We start from the raw sequence: 6294 nt of genomic DNA on the forward strand, positions 1-6294 counted from the left end.
ATTTTCCTCTGCTTAACGTTGAGTTGTCTTTCCAAATCTTCTAAGTTAACCGCATCCTCCTGAGCATGTGCCATGGCTCTTTCCACTTCAATCATGGCAGTGGCAGCTTCATTTTCGATAACTGGTTCTCCTAGTGGATCCTGACTCAATGAAACAGAACTCTGACTGTCCTGAGAACTGTCTCTAGCAATCTCGGCTGCAATTGTTGCTTCCTGCTCGATTTCTGCATTCAACATTTCAAGATATTTTTGAAAAACAGGACATTCTATGGACTCCTTGGCTGCATTGAAAGAGTCTTCGTAACAGAGGAAATCTCCAAGCAGTTCCTCTTCTGCACGCCAAGGCTTGAAAAGTTGCAAAAGAGCTAAATAAAAAAACTCTTTTCTTTCTGGAGATTCGCAATTCAATTTTCGATGATTTACCAATTGACATTTTCTTTGCTTGACCAGACATCCCTCACTTCTAATTACAGCATACACTCCTTTATCAATATCTTCTTTGATGTTCCTCTTGAAAATGTAATGTTGTAGAACCTCATACAGACAAACATTCTCCAGGTGACTGCTTCTATTTGGATAATATGTATCCAACATGTTGGTCTTCAAAATATCTGTACTGCTTGGCTCCTTCTCCGCCAAATACTCAATTTCCCGTACAGGTTTCAGAACTCGATTACGCGTTGCAGCAAGACCAAGACTCGCCCAAGTGATACTCCTAGATTTGGCATAGAGACTTGCTGAAGATAACCGGTCAGAACATTCGTAAGCTCCGATTTCTCGATGCGACATCTTCAGACTGAAACTGTACAACTTCTTACTGAGGCTGTTTTCATGGGAAATGTCCTCCCACATATCCTTCAGTTCTGTCATTTCTTTTTTTGTGATGTAAGACGTCACATACCTAGCCACAGCCATACAGTTGTCAGCCACAAACTGTATATCCATGTTAGCATTCCACATGGACAAAATCACTGGGTTGTAGTCGTTGATGTACTTGGACTCTTCGTTTCTTTTCAAATTGTATGTGTTTTTGGGTGATTTCCTCGTCACATTGTGTCGCAGCAAAGACATCAAATTGTTCACTCTTCCTTTAGATATCACCGATCGTGGAAATCCAAAACGACATTTGGTGTAGTACTTGTTCTTGTTTCTGAATTTACGACGACAGTACTTTCCACAACGATGATTTTGAAACCGTAAAACTTGTTCTCTTAGACTTTTGTCTTCCTTTGTCTTTGGAACAGCACATGTAGAATACTGTTCTATGAAACTCATCACTAAGTCATCCGGATCTGTTCCAAATTTGGGTGCATCTTTGATCCATAGCAGCATATGTATATGAGGAGCACCTCTTGCTTGATACTCCTTTCTCCAGAAGAAATCCAACACCTCTCCAAGAGGTGGATTTTTCTTGTTCGTGATGAAAGATATCATAGCTTCAAATCTATGATTGAAGTACCTGCATACATTCACTGGATCCAAAGAGCACAGTTCTCCAGGTGTCTTGAATTCAATATTTTCAATGTTTCCATTTGCCTCTCGTAGAAATTCAAGTAAGTCTTCCCAGCCATACTCAGCACAGCTGAGAGTGAGGAACCATGTGGGAGTTCCTAAGTTCCCCAGCATACATTTTAAGTCACCATGACGACGATACCAATACTCATTAGTACCACGCTGACATGCCATGAGATTAATCAGGTGAGAATCCAAAATACTGTCTTGCACATTGACTTTATCCATAAAGTCCCTTGCCGGGATATTTCGCAGTTGTACACCACTTTTCAAGATGTGGTTCACTGCATAAGACAGTCCAGACAGATCACTTTCAAACAGTAGATGAAACAAATAGGGAATGCATTGACGAAACCTAGGATCTTCTGCATACAATCGTGAAGTCCGGTATTCTGAAGCAGGAATTTGATCAGGTCACTCATCATATCATCCTCCTCGACCTGTGGGAAATAACTGTGGGAAACACCGAGCTTCCAAACTTTCCTCCCAAACACTAATGGGACTCCCTTTGGCTTGTTTCATTTGAAACAACTCAATAGCATTCCCCAAGACTTCCTTGGAATGCAAAGGATGAACACTATAATGTTCATATATTTCTTCATTTTTAGAGGCTTCTACTTTCTCAATTTGTCCAGCACACAAATCGCTGTCCTCTTCTTCATTTACTTCCTCTTCTGCAACACATACATTCTTGTAGTACTCATTGTTTTTTATCAAATACAATGTTGCCTTTTTGACTTTCCTAACATCCACTAAATCTTGCCAGATTTTCTTACTCTTTATCGGAACCCCATTAACTAGGATAACCAGAGGTTCCTCTTCCACTTTCTCTACTCCAATTGTATTCATGTTTTTCTTCAAATCTAAAGGCAAATAAACAACTCTTCCCTTTAATTCTCTCTGTAAATCTGATGGAGGCAATTTCCCTGCCTTTGGCTCCATTCGTACAATAGCCTGAAAGGGATGGACACTTTGAATCAAAATAGATTCATAAGTATTTAAATCCTTCAATTCAGAAGGAATGTCAACCAATTCCAGATTATTATGAACCGCTCTAGCAGGCATCCGGTTTTGGTTTAATTTGTTAAAACAATAAGTACACATACGTTGGTCCGATCCCAAATCAAAACAATTTTCTACCATCAAGTACGTGGCAAAATCCTTCCATTCACTATTGTTTTCCATTTCACTTTTTGCATATAAATCCACTAACTTAGTCTGATTCTTATAATAAGTCCGTCAACAACACACACAAGTGAAATTAGGCCTCTCACTTGATTTCACCTGAAAGTTGAAAATTTCCTTGTGAAACTTATCTATATTAGAAATCTGTACACTCTCTTCCACATTACCTTCTTCTACTGGGTCAATTTCAACATTGTTCTCTTTACCAGCAAAGTAACAGAACTCAATTTCATCACAAATATTCTTCACATCTACTTCAGAACCATGCAAAAGAGCAGTGCTTAATTGTTTAAGCATAATTGCTGAACTCTTAGTATAATACAACATTCTAACTAATTTCCTCACTTTATTATGATGCACTGCTAGCATCCTGAAATGATGAAAAACACTCTGGCATACTCTCCTGGAAAGACAAGCCAGTGAATGACCATGCAAACCTGTCACTTCTCTCACTCTGCAAGGATCTAATTCTTGCAACAATTTTATTTTCTGTTTTAAACTTTTCTTATTAAATGTCCGTACAAAATCACAAAGAAAATTGATGGAATCCTGTCGCACACTGCAGATAGAACTACACTTCCAGGTGTACACTGGTCCCTTAGGACGTCTCCCTAAAACGTCATTACCTAACACCTCTTCTGCCTCTGTTGACACAAGTTTTTCTTTTTCAACTGGACAACCATCTTTCACCTCATAAGCTCGACCACTGGTGTCAACTGCATGCACCAAATCATTGTCCTGAAAATAACTCTCCTCATTAAAAAATGCCTCACAACTTGAACTATGCATCCATTCTCCTGAGAAAACTTCACAAAAATTACTACGATTAACTACTCTCTTCCATCTACTATTTGATTTGAAATCATAAATTACCTTGTTTAGTTTCCTAATTCTATTGATTACCAAAATAAATAACTTTCGCTTAATTTTAAAAGCCTGATCAATAATTTTCTCTACATTTTCCTTTCTCTTATAAAAAGCCACTTTCTGTTGACCTTTCTTAAATTTTTTTAACAAATTGACAATTATCCTGTTGCGGAACATTCGTCTACCAATGTCTCTAAACAGATTTTTCCTTCTACTACCATGCACAGAGTTATCTCCTGCTCTAGCAGTTACATTTTTGAAGGGCCTTTCCTTCCCGTTTAAATTGGCTCTCTTCTTCTGAACTAAAACATGTTCTCTAGGGATAATTTTGTGTCTGCAAATGTTTCTTAAAAAAGATTTTGTTGTCTTACCCAGAATTTTTTTGGTGACTTGAGAACTTTTTATTGTAGAGGACTGCTGCAAAGGTCCATTATCTCCATTTTTACCAAGGTGCAGTGTAAGTCACTTTGCTTCTTTCTTTTTTCTTTGCCTTGAGGGCATGTTTGAATTTTTCAGAAGTTCTTGAGTTGAATCTGTGGAAAATTTATTAAACATTTTTTATTAAATACTATTACCAAACAGTAAATCAATAACAGTAAGCAAACAATTGAATGGAAGGATTTTGCAACATACTTGATGGTAGAAAATAGCAATGGAATGGAATGCTTCTACATATGACCTGTGCTGTGTTATATGTTAATCTCAACTAATTTCGAGACTCTATTTCTATTTAGAGATTGTTCCACAACAGACATTGTTGATGTTATTGTTATTGACTTGAAATTGCAAAGCACACATGAAGGCATATTTACAAGGCCCTTGCACCAGGGGGAAGTGACTTAAAATTGCCAAGCACACATGGGGGCGTATTTACAAGGCCCTTGCACCAGTGGGAAGTGACTTAAAATTGCCAAGCACACATGAGGGCGTATTTACATGTCCCTTGCACCAGGGGGAAGTGACTTAAAATTGCCAAGCATACATGAGAGCGTATTTACAAGGCCCTTGCACCCGGAGGAAGTGACTTGAAATGGCCAAGCACACATGAGGGCATATTTACAAGGCCCTTGCACCAGGGGGAAGTGACTTGAAATGGCCAAGCACACATGGGGGCGTATTTACAAGGCCCTTGCACCAGGGGGAAGTGACTTGAAATGGCCAAGCACACATGGGGGTGTATTTACAAGGCCATTGTACCAGGGGGAAGTGACTTGAAATGGTCAAGCACACATGACAGCGTATTTAGAAGGCCCTTGCACCAGGGGTAAGTGACTTAAAATTGCCAAGCACACATAAAGGCATATTTACAATGACCTTGCACCAGGGGGAAGTGACTTGAAATGGCCAAGTAGACATGAGGGCATATTTACAAGGCCCTTGCACCAGGGGGAAGTGACTTAAAATTGCCAAGCACACATAAGGGCGAATTTAGAAGGCCCTTGCACCAGGGGGAAGTGACTTAAAATGGCCAAGCACACATGGGGTATATTTACAAGGTCCTTGCACCACTTATGCGTCACTTTTAACATTTACAATGTGGAGCACCATGGGGCAAAAACGGCACAGATGCATCATGCATCTGTTCTGCAAAAGCGACGCATTGCAGGAGTCACATCGCAAGTAAATAAATTCTCATAAATTTAAAAAGCATTCCTTTTCCTTAAAAACGATTTTCTGGTCATAATTTGAAAACACAGCACAGCTCCTATGTACAAGCACACCTTGTCAGTACTAATACTTCACATTATCTACAATTACAATTTGTAAAAGAAGCAAAATCTTCTTGGAAAACATAATGGAAACACTTGACACAAAACAACATTTTAAATGCACAGCTGGCTTCCTTATTTTCTCCAAAAAGCATTCTAGTCTCTTTCTAAAGTAAAGGAAACTTTTCTCACCTTAGCACGATTTTTAAACACGTCATGTTACCAAATTAGTCTCCCAGACCCTTGCACCAGGGGGAAGTGACTTAAAATTGCCAAGCACACATGAGAGCGTATTTACAAGGCACTTGCACCTGGAGGAAGTGACTTGAAATGGCCAAGCACACATGAGGGCGTATTTACAAGGCCCTTGCACCAGGGGGAAGTGACTTGAAATGGCCAAGCACACATGGGGGCGTATTTACAAGGCCCTTGCACCAGGGGGAAGTGACTTGAAATGGCCAAGCACACATGGGGGCGTATTTACAAGGCCCTTGTACCAGGGGGAAGTGACTTGAAATGGTCAAGCACACATGACGGCGTATTTACAAGGACATTGCACCAGGGGTAAGTGACTTAAAATTGCCAAGCACACATGAAGGCGTATTTACAAGGACCTTGCACCAGGGGAAAGTAACTTAAAATTGCCAAGTAGACATGAGGGCATATTTACAAGGCCCTTGCACCAGGGGGAAGTGACTTAAAATTGCCAAGCACACATAAGGGCGTATTTAGAAGGCCCTTGCACCAGGGGGAAGTGACTTAAAATGGCCAAGCACACATGGGGGTATATTTACAAGGTCCTTGCACCACTTATGCGTCACTTTTAACATTTACAATGTGGAGCACCATGGGGCAAAAACAGCACAGATGCATCATGCATCTGTTCCGCAAAAGTGACGCATTGCAGGAGTCACATCGCAAGTAAATAAATTCTCATAAATTTAAAAAGCATTCCTTTTCCTTAAAAACGATTTTCTGGTCATAATTTGAAAACACAGCACAGCTCCTATGTACAAGTGCAC

Source organism: Lissotriton vulgaris, chromosome 4_1, assembly GCF_964263255.1.
Source record: "Lissotriton vulgaris chromosome 4_1, aLisVul1.2, whole genome shotgun sequence".
NCBI lineage: Eukaryota > Metazoa > Chordata > Amphibia > Caudata > Salamandridae > Lissotriton > Lissotriton vulgaris.